This window comes from Onychostoma macrolepis, chromosome 03 (assembly GCF_012432095.1).
Source record: "Onychostoma macrolepis isolate SWU-2019 chromosome 03, ASM1243209v1, whole genome shotgun sequence".
Taxonomy (NCBI): domain Eukaryota; kingdom Metazoa; phylum Chordata; class Actinopteri; order Cypriniformes; family Cyprinidae; genus Onychostoma; species Onychostoma macrolepis.
The window spans coordinates 46,290,406-46,312,096 of record NC_081157.1 but is presented as its reverse complement, the minus strand read 5'-3'; the positions used below and the strand labels follow the sequence as shown (position 1 = coordinate 46,312,096).

The following is a 21,691-nucleotide window of genomic DNA, read 5'->3' as shown; positions in this document are numbered from 1 at the left end:
GTATGAATTGCATCGGCAACAATATCATTGAAAAATTGAATAGAGATGTCAATGGCAATTTTCACCCCGGTACTGTATTAGCTCATGTTTTCCTACTTTTGTTTAATTTCCAACCTCATCATTTGAATACAGTCAGCTCCTGTACACACCCATATAGAAATATTACCGAATATTTATTGCGCAAACAGGTGCCAAAAACCAGGCTGGATTTATTGCATATCAATAGAACCTTCGCTTTGACTCAACTATGACATCATAGAGCTTTTGGAGTGGCGCGATGACCTCATGCTTAGCAACAGCAGAGTATCCAGACAAAATAAAGGGTGACATTTTAGAGAGTCCAGACCTCCGAGTGCTCAAACGCGAGTGTGTTGGCTGACGGACGTTTTGGCCCCCTTCAGGAGCGCACACAAAGGGAGGAAATATCCTGACCCTTGCGGTAAGGGACGGTGCCGAACCGGCAGGAAGGGGCGGGGCATTTGAGCCGCCACTCACTTCCTATGCTATTTATCTGATTGTTTTTTTCCCCAATGCCAGCGATCAGCCCTGCAGCTGGGCAACACGGCTCGAGAACACTGGCACTCGCACAAAAACACAAGCCTGAGCTAGAAACGTGACAGGAACAAACACTCCCTAAAACAAAAACAGCCCAATGCAGAATCAATTCTGAAAGCCAAGTAGTGAAGAAGTAAAATCCTATTTGTTTTCTACACAAATTAACTAACTTTGGCGTATAGATGGCGTATTAATACGCGTAAGTCACAGTTAGCGTTTAACAGCCGAATCCTCCTCAGATTCACAGCAAATTAAAAATATATTACTTTGAGTGACTAAATGTCTGTTCACACCAAGAATGATAACTAGAACTATAAAATTTGATTAGCCTAACCATTCTAATTCTAAAACGGCCTTTGACCACGAGGCGAGAATTATTTTTCCACTTATATGTTATTCTGTAAACATTAATTATGAATAATTATGACAGCAACAATTATTATATATTTATTATGTATGTTGATTAGCCCAATGAGAAAGTTCTGTGCAACTACCACTAGGGGCGAAATACATCAATCGTATGCAAATGTCAAAAATATTGTCCACTATCTTCACAGACTGTCTACTATCTTTGACTATCAACAGACCGGAAGTTATTCATTTTCAATGTAGAGTATTACCAGAGCAGTGTGGAGTTATTATGGAAATTTCAGATATGATTTGAGATTTGAATGCAATTAAATATTTGAACTCTGCTGCTAGATGATATGTGATCATCTGTATGTGACCAGATGTGAGCATGAGTTAAGTATTACCAGCATTTTTTCACTAAAGCATTATTCTTGAAACACTATTATTGTAAAATGGTGGTTGCAAATAATTATTTCAGGCAGAAATAATAATTGTATAATTATTTTGTCATTTACTCAGTCTCAAGCCATCCTAGGTGTAAATGACTTTCTTCTTTCAGATGAATACAGTCAGAGTTATATTTTTAAAAAAAAACACGCGTGCACGCGTTCCTAAGAGAGTGGTGTTCCAGTGGATGGCGTAGGCATAGCGTAAGCTCTGGTGAGAAGTGTTTAAATTTCGATAAAAGCCAAGAGGAGACTGGTTTTACTTTGCTGTAAACAAAACTTGGTTCTCGCGAGACTAGCATATTCTCACAGCAGCGGAAGCTGGAGATTACAGTTTATAATTTTTCAAATACAGACATTTTTCTTACACAAATGCATTAATTCGCATCAGAAGGCCTTTATTAACCCCCCTGAGCCACTTTTCATGATGGACAGATGCACTTTACTGGACTTCAAAATCTCAGCAGCCATTCACTGCCATCGTAAAGCTTGGAAGTGCCAGGATATTTTTGTAATATAACTCCGATTGTATTCGTCTGAAAAAAGAAAGTCATGTACACATAGGATGACTTGAGGGTGAGTAAATAATGAGGCAACTTTCATTTTTGAGTGAACTATCCCTTTATTTTAAAAGTTTTGTATTGTACCATATTTCAGTTAAGCCATTAGCAATGTTCATAAATAATTTGTCTTTTTGTCTGATTTTTTAAATACTTTTTTTGCAGAATGATTCATAAGCTGGTTGGTTTGGCTCATGACTCAGAACTCTTTGTTGATTTTTATTATTTTTCCCACATGCTTAAAGTGAAAAAGACTAGTATATACTTATTGAACCAAGGGAGTGTCTGGTTACTGTATAATCACTTCTCATTATGATAATATAAAAATATCGGGCAACTCAATGTATAACACATGGAAAAGTCCTAACAACATTGTATAGCCTACCGTCGTACAAAGAATAAAAATGCAACGCACTCTGGAAGAAATAAATAAACAAACAAACAACAGAAACACGCTAAAAAGCAAACACGCAGATGGACTGGGAGTGTGTCGGCATTCATGCACGCACACACACACACACACACACACACACACACACACACACACACCTCTTCTGCACGGGTGGAGATGTCAGCGCATGCATCCCGCGCTCAGCGCACACCGTCGCGTTCGCACATGCGAGCGGCAGCGCGGTTGCCCTGGAGACAGGACCTGCACCTGATTAACATTCAGCTTATAAACGCTAATGAAGCACACGCACACGCTCGCGCACGCATCACGCCCGAAACGGCCTCCTACAGCAGGACGATTATGAGAACGGAAATATAATGACTAAATAACATTATACCGCTGAGTTAATTACATTGTCTCAGTACATTAGCCTTCAGATAAAATTAACTTCATTTATGAGAAAGTTTATGTATACTGTAAAAACACAGGGAACTTTAAATGAGCCTTCACTATGCTCTCATGGTTACTTTTGCTTTCTGTCCAAGTGAGCAACAGGATTTTAGCAGCTTTAATGGTTCACTTGTGTACCTAAATTGTCTATTTATTATTATTTATTTATTTTTAAAGGAAACATCAGCAGCAAAGGATATTTAAGTAAAGAGCAGAAATAAAATAACATCATAATAACAGTAAATTATAAATTAATAATTTATACTATTATACCATTATATTCTTATATATCCTTATATTATTTATAAAATAACTCTCTCTCTCTCTATATATATATATATATATATATATATATATATATGTATATGTATATGTATATGTAGGTGTGTTTGTATGTATAGAATGTAGTATAATACAAAATATATATTACTTCAATTTCTGAATAAAAACACTGCCTACTATGATTTAAAGATATACATTGTATTATAAAACATTATTTATAATCAAGGAAGTCTTACCAAAATGACATACTGTTAATTCCTCACCTCATCAATTGTTGAATTTAATTAATTACTGTATGTCCCACAGGAAACAACTGGAGATTCTGTGAACAAAGTGATTTGCAGTAAAATGTGATCATAAAATATTATAGATAGATAGATTTCATTCTTACATGGGCTGAAATGATATGTGACATTGAAAGGCATTTATATCTGGCATTTTCTCTTGTAATGCAGGTCACTCTTGTGCTCACAGGCCTGCAGCAGATATAACTGCTGGAAGTACAAAAAAATATATATTTTAGGACAGAGGACAGTATGAAAGCTGAGAAAACTGGGTTGGTTTTCACTTGGCTTCACTTTTGGTCCGTTCTTGTCAAGGTCCTTCACCTGCTTTTAAAAGCCTCTTCAACATCGCTCTACATGAGCACAATAAAACGCCTGGAACAAACGGCGTGTACATTAAATATTCAGGCCTCAGGTGACAGACTGACAGGTAACAGGCACCTTTAATGCAGGACATGGAGAAACTGCGCTCTCTTCTCTCCCTTGGGCTCGAGTCTTCAGTCTATCAGTCCATCTGATGGTCGATTGTGCTTCCTGTGGCTCCATCCTGCACTGAATAATGCATGTGTGTGTTAAGAGAACCGGACGACACTTGTGTCCCACTGACATCTGATCACACCACTCATCCACAGCATCTTAAATGTCATTTCTCCCACCATCAGGTTTGGTTATCTTCTCAAATGCCAAATAATGATGTTCTTGTGTTTGTGTTGTGAAGGTTTGGTTTTGCCATTTGATAATAACTCAGTCTGTGTCTCTATTTGAAATGTAGATCTGTGTTCTTGGCGCTCGTGTTGTGACTGAAGCACAGAGGCATTCGAATGGTTTGCCAGCTTTCATTTATCAATGTCATTTTTATTGTGTCTGTTTTCTCCAGTAGTCTGGCTCTTGATTCACAGCCCCTCCTCCATCTGTAGTCTCCTTTCTTTCTCCAGCCGTTTAGTAAATGAAGCGCAGCAGAGCTGCATCTCATGATGTTCACTGCTCCATCTACTGGACCATCCGTGTCCGTGCACTCTTTTTATGTACACAGTAGATTAGTAAATCTCAACCAGGGGTATGGAAGCTCATCTCTGCCACAGAGTTAAAACATTGAAAAGATAATCTCACAATTCTGACCTATTTTATTTATTTATTTATTTTTTAAGGATTGCCCATTTAAATCTTGGAATTGGAAGGTTTTTTTTTTCAGAATATTTTTTCTCTTCGGGGAAAATTCCATGATGTAAATTTCGAATTCTGAGAAAAACTAATGGTCACACTTTATATTAGGTGGCCTTAACTACTATGTACTTACATCAAAAAATAAGTACAATGTACTTATTGTGTTCATATTGTATTGAAAAACACTTTTGTTGCTATTGAGGTGGAATACGGGTAAGGTTAGGGACAGGTTAGGGTGGTATGGGTAGGTTTAAGGGTGGGTTAAGGTGTAAGGGATGGGTCAACAGTGTAATTATAAATGTAATTACAGAAATTAATTACAGATGTAATTACATATAGGTATTTTTAAAAATATAAGTACAATGCAAAAACATGTATGTACACAATAAGTGCATTGTACCAAATTATTAATTTAAATGTAAGTACATATTAGTTAAGGCCACCTAATATAAAGTGGGACCGAACTAATTTTAGAATTATGAGATGAAAATTCAGAATTCTGAAAAACAACAACAACAACTCAGAATTGCGCAACGTAAACTCAGAATTTCATGAAAAAAAGAGACAAAATCGGGAGATGTCATTTCAGAAATCAGAGAAAAAAAGTCAGAATTTTGAGATATAATCTCATCAGTCATCAGAATTAGAACATATAAATTCAGAATTCTGAGAAAAAATTCAGAATTGCGAGAAGTAAAATTTGCGAGATATGGATTCTGAGAAAAAGTCAGAACTGCGCATGTGAGATGTTGTGAGATGTAAAAGAGATGTTATATCTCTTGAAATTGCATTTATTTAAAAGAAGTCAGAATAAGTTTTAAAATAAGCTAAACCAGCTGAAAATCAAGGTTTTTCTCATTTTAGTTTACACATGTCAACAACTGCTTTTTGTCTTTGAAAAAACAGGATTTCCGAAGCCTGATTTCAAAGTCTTTAAATGGCATGGGAAATTCTATATTTATTTCTTTAAGCCAAGCTCTAAAACATGCATTACACTGTTCTTTTGGAAGGGCTGCACATAATGTGTTAAAGTCCACTCAAAATTGTGAAAACAAAAATTTAATTATTTGCTTACTATCTTGTCGTTCCAAACCTGTCTGGCCTTCATTCTTCCAAGCAGCACAAAAGGAGAAATTCTTAAGAATAGTCTGCGCTTTTAAGATTATCGCCATTATTGTATTGCTATTTTTGTTTAGGTTAATATTGTATATTATTATTATATTGTTATATTTCAGGAAATTAAAAAAAATATAAAAATAAAGGACTCTGGTTGACACATGGGCAGAACAAGCTTCAGTGATTCAGTCCACAAAACAAAAAGGCAGAATGTTTGATGTTGACATTCACAGATGTATTTTATTTGTAACTTTAAGAGCTGAGATTTGTGTTCAAATGTGTCTGTATTTATGATCATAATAAAGAGCATTCATATGAACCATTTTAATGGAGACTAACTCATACACAAAACCATAAATACACATTCAGAATAATATCTTAAAAAAGTGCAACTTAAAAAAATGCAAAACTGTGCATTCTAAAAAAAAACAAATATTCCCTTTGTTAAAAAATTGAATGCCACTAATGACAAACATACAAACCAAATGCATCTCAGCTTACAGTTAGACACAATAAATTAAAACATAAAAATAAAACAGCATTTCAAGTACTTTAAATCGCACATCTCATTAAAACATCCCCCAAATAACAGCAGTAAACTCAATGTACAGGTGCATCTCAATAAATTAGAATGTCGTGGAAAAGTTCATTTATTTCAGTAATTCAACTCAAATTGTGAAACTCGTGTATTAAATAAATTCAGTGCACACAGACTGAAGTAGTTTAAGTCTTTGGTTCTTTTAATTGTGATGATTTTGGCTCACATTTAACAAAAACCCACCAATTCACTATCTCAACCAATTAGAATACTTCATAAGACCAATAAAAAAAAAGCATTTTTAGTGAATTGTTGGCCTTCTGTAAAGTATGTTAATTTACTGTATATGTACTCAATACTTGGTAGGAGGCTCCTTTTGCTTTAATTACTGCCTCAATTCGGCGTGGCATGGAGGTGATCAGTTTGTGGCACTGCTGAGGTGGTATGGAAGCCCAGGTTTCTTTGACAGTGGCCTTCAGCTCACCTTCATTTTTTGGTCTCTTGTTTCTCATTTTCCTCTTGACAATAGATTCTCTATGGGGTTCAGGTCTGGTGAGTTTGCTGGCCAGTCAAGCACACCAACACCATGGTCATTGAACCAACTTTTGGTGCTTTTGGCAGTGTGGGCAGGTGCCAAATTCTGCTGGAAAATGAAATCAGCATATTTAAAAAGCTGCACGAAGTGCTCCAAAATTTCTTGGTAAGCGGGTGCAGTGACTTTGGTTTTCAAAAAACACAATGGACCAACACCAGCAGATAACATTGCACCCCAAATCATCACAGACTGTGGAAACTTAAAACTGGACTTCAAGCAACTTGGGCTATGAGCTTCTCCACCCTTCCTCCAGACTCCAGTCCAACAGTCCAGTTCTTCTTCTCCTTAGCCCAGGTAAGACGCCTCTGATGTTGTCTGTGGTTCAGGAGAGGACAACTGTAGCCAAATTGCTTGACACGTTTGTGTGTGGTGGCTCTTGATGCCTTGACCCCAGCCTCAGTCCATTCCTTGTGAAGTTCACCCAAATTCTTGAATCGATTTTGCTTGACAATCCTCATAAGGCTGTGGTTCTCTCGGTTGGTTGTGCATCTTCTTCTTCCACACTTTTTCCTTCCACTCAACTTTCTGTTATACAGCACTTTGTGAACAGCCAGCTTCTTTGGCAATGAATGTTTGTGGCTTACCCTCCTTGTGAAGGGTGTCAGTGATTGTCTTCTGGACAACTGTCAGATCAGCAGTCTTCTCCGTGATTGTGTAGCCTAGTGAACCAAACTGAGAGACCATTTTGAAAGCTCAGGAAACCTTTGCAGGTGTTTTGAGTTGATTAGCTGATTGGCATATCACCATATTCTAATTGGTTGAGATAGTGAATTGGTGTGTTTTTGTTAAATGTGAGCCAAAATCATCACAATTAAAAGAACCAAAGACTTAAACTACTTCAGTCTGTGTGCATTGAATTTATTTAATACGAGTTTCACAATTTGAGTTGAATTACTGAAATAAATGAACTTTTCCACGACATTCTAATTTATTGAGATGCACCTGTATGTCATGAAACTACACCAAAAAGGCATTCTGGGTAAGAAACAATAACATAAAAGCAAAGCCGCTGTCCTCCTCACCACAAAAACAACAAAACTAATCAAATTCTCTCAGTTTCAGAGCACTAGATGAAAGCACGCATGAACGGATCGGATATTAAACTGTCACAAGCAATGTTCCCTCTAATTTTTTTTCTTGCTGAGCAAAACTTTTCTCTATTGGGCGGACATTTCAGCCACCTGAGCAAAAACATTCTTTATACCAGACCTGTACAGCGCGCACACAAAAAAGTGTGTAACTTTTAACTTTAATGTGCTATTTATATTTGATTTGACCCTTGATGTAACTAAATGATGTACATTTTAGGTTACCTAAGAAAACATTTTTACAGTACAATACACTGCCATTCAAAAGTTTGGGGTCAGTACATTTTTTTAAAGAAGTTTCTTAGGCTCATCAAGGCTGTATCTATTTGATAAAAAATACTGAATATTATTTCACAAAATAATATTGTGAAATATTATTGCAATTTTAAATAAAAGTTTTCTATTTGAATATATTTTAACATATCATTTATTCCTGTGAAGCAAAGCTGAATTTTCAGAAATCATTCTAATATGCTAATTTATAATAAATGTTGGAAAAAGTTGTGCTGCTTAATATTTTTTGGGACCTGTGATACTTTTCAGGATTCTTTGAGAAATAAAAAGTTAAAAGAACAGTTATTCAAAATAGAAATTTTGTGTTACAGTATACACTACTATTCAAAAGTTTGGGGTCAGTCAATTTTTCTTTCTTATTTTTTTAATTTTTTATTAATACTTTTATTCAGCAAGGATGTGTTAAATGGATAAAGAGCGATAACAAAGACTTATATTGTTAGAAAATATTTATATTTTTAATTAATGCTGTTCTTTTTAACTTTTTATTAGCCTAATCAAAGAAGCAAAGAAAAAAGGTTCCAAAAAATATTAAGCAGCACAACACTGATAATAAATCAGAATATTAGAATGATTTCTGAAGGATCATGTGACACTGAAGACTGAAGAGTGGAGTAATGAAGCTGAAAATGCAGCTTTGCTTTACAGGAATACACTATATTTTAAAATATATTAAAATAGAAAACCAATATTAGAAATTGCAATAGCCTAAGAGTTCACAATATTACTGGTTTTATTTTTCTGTATTTTGATCAAATAAATACAGCCTTGATGAGCATAAGTGACTCCATTAAAAAACAAGGTCAATTATTTATTAGGTTTATAATATAGGCCGAACATAATATAATATATCAAAACAACTGAAGCATTTAAACTGACAAAAGAGAATAGAAAACAAACTGAAGCATTTAAACTGAGATCTGTAAGTTAAATATAAAAAAAAAATTTATTTCACATGTCACGGTGTCTGCGTTGCCTCTCGATTTGAACTATTTCATCCGCAACCATTGAAGTATTCGGTTTCTACAGCGACTCATTTGGCGCACATCATTCTCTTTCTATGAAACCTGTAAACCACATTCACCGGTTCTAACGCTATAGCGGCACCAGCTCTATAGCGGTTTACCCGAGCATTGCAATTTTTTCGTTTTAACTAGAGTACAATCAAATGGCTTTCCCAACTCATTTTAGCGTGTGCGCGGCACATTATTTCTCTGCGCGGCTGCGGTGGAAGAAGTGCGCGGCCGCGCGCGCGCGCAGCTTAGAGGGAACATTGGTCACAAGCTGAAAGTCCATTAAATAATAGTAATTAGTAGAGTAATTAATTGAGCTAAGCATTACAGATATTAGCTTGCCATTGAACAAAAACACAGAAAACAATCAAAGCATCTCTGTGTCAGTCGAGTAACTCCCTGATGGACTGACCCGTGTGTCAATGCAGAGAAAAGCTCTCAAGATGCCCGAGGCTTCTCAAACATCAGTGTACGTGTGTGTGTGTCTGAAAGGAGTAAATGCACCAGGGACAGGTACGATACACGTTCACATTAATATTAATGACAAAATAAACCTGCAAGCTATGCTTCCTGTTAAACACACACACACACACACACACACACACACACACACATTCGCTCGTGTGGAGAAACATCTCAAACAAAGCACTGACTAGAGAAGAAAGAGTGGCATTATCATCCATATGACGATCCTCTGCTGACAAAGCACTAATATTCTAACGTGCATATGAAACGTAAGGAATATGTAATATATACACAGAAAACTGTATTAAAAAAGATTCTCTAAAAAGGAGAAAAAGCCTAAAATCATAAATTACACAGCTGCGAACAGAATAAAAATAATCAGGCGAATCTCACATAAACTGTCAAGAAAAAGAGCAGGTCACATTTCCAAAAAAATAAGTAATTAATTAATTTTAATTGTTGTGGAAATAATCTCACAAAGCAAAACACCACAAATGTCCTAAAACAGGATTAATTTTCTTTAAGCAAAATCAAATAAGTTCTTATTTTTTTTGCTTTTAATTTTAGGGTGAAATGTGACATTTTGTTGTGAGATTCACCAAAGCACCTGCAATATGATGTTGGAAAAGTGTGTTTATTTGTGTTTGTGTGCTGTAACAATCTCACTAAAATGTGCTGGTCATATTTCAACCTAAAATAAAATGCAAAACATCATAATGGCCTTAAAGGGATCCCGGGTATTAATGTATAGCTTAACCCTTCTGCATTCCTTATTTGGGAGTCACACTCATGGCCTTCACAGTCAAAAGTGACCAGACACCTGAAATTTAATTTATTTTTTTTCTTCAGTAAAATCAGTCTAATATATTTTTGTTCAATAATATTTTTTCTTTTGTATTTTGAGAGAATTTAATGGTACTAATTAATAATTATGATATATTTTTCCCATTGAAAATAGTCCAAAAAATTGTTTTCAAATTTTTTCAAATTATTTTTCAATTTATGCAGTATTTCAGATGAAAATAGACACTAGGCCTTTAAAATCCAATTTTTGAATGCAGATTAGCACCTCCTGGTGTGAGCAAAGAAAGAAAAACATGTAATTTCACGGTGTAACCACTAGCTGCCTGTATAGGACTCTACAGAGAGTCTTGTGAATTCCCTAGTTGTTTTTAGACATAATTTTTTACTTTTATTAGGTTGTCGATATAAATGTATATTTAGGCACTACTTTTTGTCAAGGTTTATATATATTTTTTGCATTATTATTATTATTATTATTATATAGGGTATTATATAGATTTTTGCATTATTATTACTAGTCAACCCTGAACACAAAGCATTTTGTTACACACTAACATTAAAAAACTATAAAAATGTAACAAAAATGAAGAGGAATGCTTTATCAGAGCCTAATCCTTCAGGGTCTGATCTGATTTCAACCTCTTATTTCACTCCAACTCATTTTGGCTATATGGTTATAGCCATACCAAGTCATTTGAGTGTGTATAATTGTGTATGTGTGTGTGTCTGTGAGTGTGTGTGAGTGGATGTATCTGTTTTACACTCTTGATGTTTTAGAGTATAACCCATTCCTTGTTGTCCACTTTTTAACTGCAATGTAGTTGAATTATTGATTTTATTTTACATACTTGCTGTGTTACAGGCACACCAGTTCATTGGGGTGTGTGTGTGTACAAGTGTGTGTGTGTGTGCGCGCGCGTGTGTATGAGTGGATGTGTTGATTTTGCACTCTAGATGTTTTAGAGTTTCACCCCTTCATTGCTGTGCAATGTTTTTCTGCATTGTTGGGGGTTTGTAGATTGTACACACTAAACATTTCTGTACTTTTTAATTTTTTCCCGTTTCCCATTCATTTCCTATGGTCGGTCATTTTTGACCGAAGAGGATGAGTGTGACTCTTTTTTTTACGACCACTTAACTTTTTCGAATCATGCTCTCAATTTTTTTTGTGTGTTCACATACCAAGTGCCATAAAAGTCACCGAGTTTCGTACCATTCTGGTGAAGGTACGATTTTTAAAAATTCTAAATGTAAAATTTTCTGACCGAAGTCTGCAGAAGGGTTAATATAACGTCAATGATGTCTCTTATTTAAATATGTAGTAAAAAACTCATGAAAATGTATGTTATTTTTGGACTATGGGGGGCGCCATTATTTTACGTGCACAGTACATTCTGCGTCAAATGGTTGCACTCAGTCAATAGCATCTGTCTGCGGACTGCAAGAGAGGGGCGTAACTTGAAGGGGGCGTAACGTGAAGCAGGAGGCGTAACTTGAAGTTGTCCAAATCACACAGAACCACGCGAGATGTTGAAACGAGATGTTTTTTGGCAAGATGGCCGCTCGCACAGAGACAGCGATAAGAACAATATTTCCAGAGATAATAGTTTAAATTTAAGTGTATAACTTAGTTTTATGTTTTGCAGTATTGTTTCTGGAGCTGGTAACCTAAAAACATAACTTTCCTCGGAATTCAGACTTTGTGTTATTTACTTTCATGAATAATATATGATGTTCTACATGCACCCCAAGGAAATGTAAGTCTGGTTAATGACGAATTAATGAACAAGACTCAAGACTTTAACTTGACAACTTTTCCATGCTCTGAGTCGGGGTCTATTTTTAAAGATAAATGTCCACTGTCTACATAGACATGGATAAATGAATTTGAAAAACTTCCTTCAGGCAGACGATACAGGCTACCCATAGCAACAAGAAATATCTTCAAGAAATCTTTTATACCATCTGCTGTTACTTTATTAAATAAATGATATAATCAGGTTTATGTATATTATGTAACTAACTGCTGTTGTTTGTGTGTGAATATTATTGAGTTATTGCTATCTATTTGAGGTTTAGTGCTATTGGCCTAATTTCTATATACTTATTTTGTGTTTCATGTGTCTGTGATTCTTGGGGCAGGACATTCTTGTATGTTCTGTGTGTCTGTTGTATTGGACTGTGAAGTCAAGTGTATTTGTGGTATATGTTTTTGTGGGGCCAAAGATGATTTTCCACATGTGTGGACAATAAAGATTTCTAATCTAATCTAATATCTCTATGTCCATTAAGGTTCTGCCTTTAATTTACCTATTGCCATGGTGAATCATAGTACAAGCCTGTCAACATACATTGCCTATGATAACAATGGTTCCACTTTACAGCCCATTTTGCATTTAGATTTATTGAAACAGACACCTGAAACAGACACCTACAACACACAATATCTGTAGATAAAATGCATAGATTCTTTGGATACTGAATTAATTAACTGGCATATAAAGTGCTTTCAGAATTACAGAACTGAGATAAAAATAAAAAAGTAGAAATGCATGTAGTCTGAGCCTTTCCAACAGGAATATAACAATAGAAAATCACATCAAATAGAACAACAGTTATTACAATGTGCCTCCGGCTTCATAAAAACAGTCAGCGCTACAGTATCCAGCGAATTCATTGTCGGAGTAGAACCCCTGTAATTTTCCCCTCTGTCCAGATCCCCTGTAACCTTCACAGTCTCAGACAGAGATGCATGTTTCCAGGACTGATACAAATATTTTCGATGTTCCATTGCCAAATGAGACCTCTTTACTCAGTGGGCAGCTCTCAGACTTTGCTTTTTGCTTCCTTGCAAGACACATTTTCTTTGTGTTGTCAGAAATCCACTTTTTTCTTACCATATCTGACAGAACTTCTTCCTTAAGTGTGATGTCTGCTTCGGATGAAATAGGACAGTAAGATAATGACTTCAAATGGATGCACTGAAACCCCATTAAGCCACTTCTTCTGGAAAATTCAGAAGCCCGTTTGCATTGCTGTAGCTCACAGCTCACTTGGTGGCTGCTACCCCAGGTGCATTTCTGTACATGTATGGGGTTTCCAAATCCAGAAAAATTTCTTCTGACAGCAAAAATGCCCTTATTACGGTCTATGCATTGGGATGGAAGATGGTGATTTGCTGTTACATCTGTATTTGCTGATGAGTGACGTCTTTGAATGTGTATCTTGATGTTTTTCTTGTTCACAACCAAATTACAGAATGTGCATGTAGTTCTTTTGGGCATCGACTTGAGTATTTTTGGGTTACTTATATAGGTGGTTTGGGCTGGAGTTGATGAGGCAGGTGTCTCATCACTGTTAGACAGTGTAATGACTGTTGGATAGGAAGTTGTTGTCCTGCGGGCTGTCGAGCACTGGACACTGGAGTGCGCAGAAACACTGGAGGGGGCGCCGACGCTGGACGGGGCGCACACGCTGGACGGGGCGCACACGCTGGACGGGGCGCACACGCTGGACGGGGCGCACACGCTGGACGGGCGCACGCTGGGCAGGCGCACGCTGGGCGGGCGCACACGCTGGGCGGGCGCACACGCTGGACGGGCGCACGCTGGGCAGGCGCACACGCTGGACGGGGCGCACACGCTGGACGGGGCGCACACGCTGGACGGGGCGCACACGCTGGACGGGGCGCACACGCTGGACGGGCGCACACGCTGGACGGGGCGCACACGCTGGAGGTTGCGCACACGCTGGGCCAGGCGCACCACGCTGGGCCAGGCGCACACGCTGGAGGTTGTGCAGGCGCTGGGCCAGGCGCACACGCTGGAGGTTGCACACGCTGGAGGTTGTGCAGACGCTGGAGGTTGCACACACGCTGGAGGGGGCGCAGACACAAGGACCTGTTGACACGTCAGCTAACCCACATTTCTGCACATGGTTCAAAAATACATTTTGCCGAGTTATAATCCTCGCACAATAGCAGCAGTGATAATGACAGCTTTTGGAACAAACACCGTGGCATCTGTACATTTTATACCCTACAAACAAAGAGAAATACAGGTATATAAGATTCTGATACATTATTATTATGCCAATGTTCAGAATTAAAAATGTACACAGATTAACATTGTAATAAATAGCTTAACATTACTAGTGAACAATTTGTAAATTTTACAAGATCTGCAACATTTATCTAAAATAACAAATACCTCCATGTTTAACAGCGGTCTTCTCGTGGGTTTGCATATGTGCCGCAACATATGCATACTCTCCTATTTTGCTGCAGAACTGGCATTTGTAGTTCGGGCCTTCAGAAATGGGATTTTTTAATGTACCTTCCCTACAAACCGTTGGATGAAGCTGGAAGCAAATAAAAAATTAAGAATTTTATCTTTACACACATCATCAGATCAAAAACAATTTACAACACTTTCCAAAAGAGTCATGTTCTCTAAAGGTGTAATATTTCAGTAAGATTATTAAGTACTCTATTCAGGACGAAGTGCACCTGTTATGATTCACCATGCAGTTTTCATTCCAGCCAAACCTGCAGCAGGTGTTTTCACTTTATACTGATTCATCAGTGAACTTATTAAGCATTTCAACAAAACACTTCACAACACACAAGAAATCCCGTTTCCACGTATTTGCTGGCTAACAATTAACTTGTGACACTACAATGGCAAGCCCCGTCTTTATTAAATTTAACGTCATCTACTTGCGAGAACGGTTTTGAAAAGAGCCGTTTTAACAATATTAATCTGGCTGACCTAACTTAACTAACGTTACACCGCAAGAACGTATAAATGTTGCTTACTTAACAACTCTAAGCGAGAAAGGTTAAGTTTTAATAGGTTATCGGCTCCAGAAACAATACTGCAAAACATAAAACTGATTCATACACTTAAATTTAAACTATTATCTCTGGAAATATTGTTCTCACCGTTGTCTCTGTGCGAGCGGCCATCTTGCCAAAAAACATCTCGTTTCAACATCTCGCGTGGTTCTGTGTGATTTGAACAACTTCAAGTTACGCCTCCTGCTTCACGTTACGCCCCCTTCAAGTTACGCCCCTCTCTTGCAATCCGCAGACAGACCCCTCTCCACTCAGTGAGCTACTGGCGCTTTTTACCGCAACACAACTCAGAAAATAAAATACTGATATACCACATTGTGAGACTTTTGGTTGTAATTTTCAGTCGAAGGGCAACAAAAGAAGCGATGTAAGACACTGTTTTCCTAGCGATAAGAAGAGGAGAAAAGAATGGGAATGCCTGTGGACGAATAAAACTTCATAAAGACCTTCTTTGTTCTTTCCACTTTAGCCCTGATGCCTTTGAGCTTACAAACGGCTGAAACAAAACGCTAGATGGAAACATGCCGACGCGCGGCCGCTAGAGAGCGCGGGTTTCTCTCGATATCCGGGGTGTTTACACTCCTTGTGGGGAAAAAAACGATGGTACAGCATTTGGTTTAAACCTATACTTATATCAATCGCCACCTGTAAGCTCTTTCAGTAGCTGATGTGGTCATCATATCAGTATTTTATTTTCCGAGTCGTCTATTCAGAGTTGTGCTGTGGTAAAAAATAGCAACAGTAGGGCCAGTAGCTGGAGATGGGTATTAACCATAGACTGTAAAAAAAAATGGACGTAGTGTCCGTGACGTCACCCGTAGGTTTCTGTAAAGCGTTTTTGAAGCCTAAAGTGGGCGGAGCCGACCGCCGCCATCTTGGAAGCGCGTCACCGCGAGTCACTCCCGGATAATCGAAAATGGGCAAAAAGGCGGGACGTGGGTGAAGCTGAGCTGAAACCACGCCCCTCTATAGTGACAGCAGTGCTGCCATGCAAAGACAGAACACCAACTTCGTTTTTGGTCGAAAATGAGTTATTGATCATTTTGGGACATTAATGACCTCCTTTATCATGTGTTTAAGTATCATGGAGAAAAGCCCCGGAGAAACCAAGGCAGAACACAGTATAACATCAGTTACCGCGCTTTGACTTTGTTTTGGAAAGCTCAGATAAGTTACGGTGCTCTGCATTTGCATTCGTTCGTCAATACTGTGCCAGCCTGGAGTTACACGGTATTCTGCCTTTGTTTTACTGTCCATTAAAGTCTACCGTATGGTATGGAGTCAATTTAATGCCGCATATATATGCAAAAGAAACAGGCCTGGGCATGCCTCCCTGGAAGTGACGTCATCGGCCCGAGACGCAGATCACAGCTGATCCAGGCACCGTCATTGAGCAGAGGCATGCGGGCGGATCGTTTCCTTTTATTCACTAGCTTTAAAACATGCATGCTTTCATTTTATTAACAAATGTATATGTGTATTAGCAGCGTTTGCTCAAGTTAAAGAAGTTGTTAATATGAACATCTGCTGTTTATTTCTCTCAATGTGTGCACACTTTTATAGCATTAAAATGTGTATTGTTTCATCTGGTTAACTAAATGTGCATCAATAGTGCTTGTTTAAAATCTCTTAACCTGTGCACAGCGCTCTTTGTTTACATTAGTTCAGAGTTACTGCTAGTTTTAATGTAAAAGAATGCAATTAACTTCACAAACTATACATCATTAAAAGGTCTAAGACTCAAGCTTCATATCCATCTCGACTTCGTTTTCATTTACATAACTCCTGGCATAAATTAAGAAATGACTGGCACTGGAAGTTTAAAAAAAGATTAAAAACTATTTTTGGTTTAGTTTTGTCATGGCCACGAGATATTAAGTCGTGGGAACGTGATAATACTGTATGTCGTGGCCATGAGTTTAATCATGCATAAACAAACCCGCGTGACCATAGCAACCTGGGATTATCAGAGACTGATCAAATATATTTATCCATCCCACAGGCCGTTGATCGTGTCTTTTTATGTAATATATGTGTATAGGCTATTATTATTATTATTATTATTATTATACAGCCCTGAACGTTAAGAGATCGAAATGAAGGGAAAATAAATCAAATACATAACAACGAATATAAAAATATTACTAATACTAATAAAATACATGGACTTACAAGACTTGTGGGATGGATAAAAATGTTTTCTTGTCGGCCTATTTTATTATACTTTATGTAACATTTATTCATAATAAACTTAATTCGAATGTTGTCTACATCGCGATACAGTCCAGTACGTAGCCTATGGTTAACACTTCAACCACCAGAGGTCGCTGTATACCTAAAAGCGCCAGCGGGTCAAATTCACCCATGCCATGACTACTGTTTTGATATGGCTAAAAACGTAGTATGTCACTGTATTATGCCACTGTCTTCACAATGTCTAGAGTCATAAAATTATTATTTTTAGTCATCAGCTATGTTTTTGTCCTGTTGTTTTAAGTTCACAGCTATTTTTAAGCAGGTTACACTAATCACTTTTCTTAATGATGAATATAAACCAGTCTGCAATGACGACGAGAATTACGAGGAAATAAATACATATTTGGGTGTTGTAATATTATAGCTAATAAAATGTTTCAAGATAACACATGTTATTTAAATGACTAAAACACCCTAAATAGACTATTATAAGCAATACTAATTCACCACATTGCAAAAGATGTACAATGACAAATTCAAGTGCACAGTTTCACCTAATTAATTAATTTGTTTAGTTATATAATTGATCATTTTGAATAAAAGAACAACACCAATAAACTTGGGGTAATCATAAAAATTGTTTTATTCATTACATCATAATTCAGATTTTTTTTTCAGGAATAAATAAGCAACACAGTAGCGAACCATAAACGATACAAAATTGCAAACACAAATTAATATTTAATCCAAAGTTTGAACATTTCTGAGTAGAGGAATAAACATTAAAAACATCTTCATTTGAACGTGATGACAGGAATTATGCGTAAATTTGTCTTGATGGCGCTTATAGGTATAAATGCCCCATTTTTGTTCTGGTTTTATCTAAACAATTTTTTTAACAATAAACAGGGGATTGTAAATAACACAATTTTAGTAAAAGTCAATGACTGTAAGACTTGGATATTTTTAATTGAAAATATATTATGTAGCCTATTTGAAAAACAGCCATGGGTAAAATTACCCCGTGGTGGTGGTGGTAATATAATAATTTAATAATGAATTTTTTTTTTTTATAATTTCTTAATTAAAAATAAAATATTAATAAATATATCTCTGATAATCCCAGGTTGCTATGGTCACGCTGGTTTGTTTACCCATTAATATCTCGTGGCCACTAGAAATTTAAACCAAAAAGACTTTAGCTTCATTTTTTTTTTTTAAACTTCCAGTGCCAGTCATTTCTTAATTTATGCCAGGAGTTATGTAAATGAAAAACGAAGTCGAGATGGATATGAAGCTTGAGTCTTAGACCTTTTAATGATGTATAGTTTGTGAAGTTAATTGCATTCTTTTACATTAAAACTAGCAGTAACTCTGAACTAATGTAAACAAAGAGCGCTGTGCACAGGTTAAGAGATTTTAAACAAGCACTATTAATGCACATTTAGTTAACCAGATGAAACAATACACATTTTAATGCTATAAAAGTGTGCACACATTGAGAGAAATAAACAGCAGATGTTCATATTAACAACTTCTTTAACTTGAGCAAACGCTGCTAATACACATATACATTTGTTAATAAAACGAAAGCATGCATGTTTTAAAGCTAGTGAATAAAAGGAAACGATCCGCCCGCATGCCTCTGCTCAATGACGGTGCCTGGATCAGCTGTGATCTGCGTCTCGGGCCGATGACGTCACTTCCAGGGAGGCATGCCCAGGCCTGTTGGACACGCCCCCGTCCCCTGACTCCACCCCCATGTCAAAACAGCGCCACAAAGTGAGACGCGCAGAAACGTGAAGCGCAAAGGGAAAACAGTATCGCAAACTCAAACTTGACTGAAACACAAAATAAAAGCTGCATTGCAAATAAATTAGTAGATATGGCCATGGAAAATATGTATTGCAAAATCATTGCTTTTGCTCTGTTTCATTTATCTATTTTGCAATTCTTTATTTTTATTTGCAAAACTTATTTTCTTTTGCAAAACTTTATTTTCTTTTGCATATATATGCGGCATTAAATTGACTCCATACTACCGCATTTATTGTGTACTTCTATATCTGTTGGCACTTCATTAGACAAACAAATGAGAGAGATCGCGATCTAACAAACTGCTCCATATAACAAAGCACTGTAAGCAATAACGATTAAAAAACATCTAATTGCCAGATTCCCAGTGTCCTACCTATAATTATTTTTTTCTGTACAAATACAAATCATTAAAGCCAGTTTTCTAAGTTTCGCACTAGAGAGTTTCACACTCTGGAGCAGAGCTCGCGGCAGTCCCTGTCACTCAAGTGGCCACGCCCTTAATTATGCAGAACTTTAAGGCTTAATATAATTTAAACGGATGAGTTATAAAAAAATTCACCCCCCCTCACAGTTGTCACGAAGGGCAAAATTAGCTATATAGACCAAAATAATTTTTTGTACCAGGCTGTAAACATGTTTTTTTTCTGCTGTAAAGTTGGGCATTTTAACATGGGGAGTCAATGTGATTGACTCCCTTTTGGAGCCAGCCTCCAGCGGCCAGTCGATGAATTGCAGTTTTAGTCACTTCCGTGTTGGTTTCACTAGAGGGAGCGGGAGGTTGCCGCTTGGTATTAACGGAGGTCGGAGCCAGCTGCAAATGGGTGGGCCAGCCGCAAGTGGGCTGTACTACAATCTGTAATGTGCCTGACAATATCTTTTTTTTTCTACAAACAACTAATTTGCTCTCCAGGTTATGGATACAGAAGACCATAAGCAGGTAATGTAATTGCATGGCATTGAAATGTTGTAACACTTTCTATGAAGCCCATATTTATAATACATTATAAGGGTATTTTAAGGCATTATAATGAATGCATAATGCATTATAAAAAAACCTTATAATATGTTATATCATCTTATGAATATTCATAAGAACAGTTTTAATGTATTATAATATTTACTTATTAGTGTTTATAGCTTTTAAGAGTATGATGATTTATAACACACAGTACCGTTTCTAGGCATAGGCGAGCTAGGCGGTCGCCTAGGGCGCCGCCAGCTGAAGGGGCGCCAATGAGCGCACGTACTGGTACTACATTTTAGCAGGATTGTGATAAAGAGTGGCACGGTCACCCTGAAATATGACTGCCGCCCCCACTGGATCCCCAACATCATTGGGCTAGAGTACTGTCAATCTGACGATGCCTGTATGCCATTGGATCTGAGCGCTCTCAGTTGTTGCCTGATTGTTGCATGCTTGCATTTGGAGCGCTCATCAACGCCATTAGATCAATGGGCTCTGTTAGTGCTTTGGCAAGGTAACGCTTTTTTTCCGCCATGCAATAAAGCTAAGTTAAAAGGCCAACTTAAAATATTGGTACAGTAAATAAAGTGCACAAAATCAGTATTTTGTTTAGGCAGTATTTGTGGCAGTTGATGAATCGGGTTGCGAGATTTGTCCAAAAGGTGTGTGTTTTGTCAATGCGCAAGGATCAGCGTGTCATGTAATATTCCCATATTTAACAGCCAATTAAAAAATATTGGTATAGTAAAATTCACCAATTCACAAGATCAATACATCCTTTATTAAACCGCTTTGTGGAGCTTAATACATCCTTATGGAGGTGTTGAAATGCTGATCAATTCATTCAATTCTAACACAGCACTTAATGGGAGATGCGTCATACACATAGAGGGCAGAGCGTCACGTTATTTAAAGGAGAAGTTCACGCGTAAATGAGTAGCAAAGGGTTAAGTAGCTGCATTGATTACTTTTATGCCACTGATCAGGCTTTTATATGTAGTTTGGGGCAACAAAAATAATGCAATAACTGACACTTTAAATCAATGTTTCAAGCAACAACAACAAAACAATTGAGCAAAAAACAGATAAAGACAAAATATAGCCATTTATAATATCTAAACATGTATCCAAATCCAAATGTAATAAAATTTATTTATGTGTGATTTATGTGTAAATTATGTGCAATATCTTAACTACTAGGGATTGTTACATAGGGCTATATAGACATCTAGTGGCAACACAATGATATTACAGATAATAAATTGTGCAAAATGTTAATCTTATGTCAATTTACAAATAATGCATTCAGATTTGTGGAACTCTATCTATATTTCGCCTAGGGCGTCAAATTGGCTAGAAACGGCCCTGATAACACACAGTGAACACATTGCATCCACTTAAGTTACAATGGATTATATTTCTCATAGTTATAATGTATTATAATATCTTGCCACCTTTCTTA

The 21,691-nt window shown here is 37.0% G+C and overlaps 1 long non-coding RNA gene across 1 annotated transcript; it reads right to left on the bottom strand.

Moving 5' to 3' along the window:
- Positions 1 to 14,246: 14,246 nt before the first annotated feature.
- On the bottom strand, positions 14,247 to 16,373 carry LOC131535901 (uncharacterized). Its single transcript, XR_009269777.1, has 3 exons — positions 15,339 to 16,373; positions 14,605 to 14,755; positions 14,247 to 14,433 (listed from the first exon to the last, which is right to left on the bottom strand). It is a non-coding gene; the product is annotated as an uncharacterized LOC131535901 (long non-coding RNA).
- Positions 16,374 to 21,691: the final 5,318 nt, after the last annotated feature.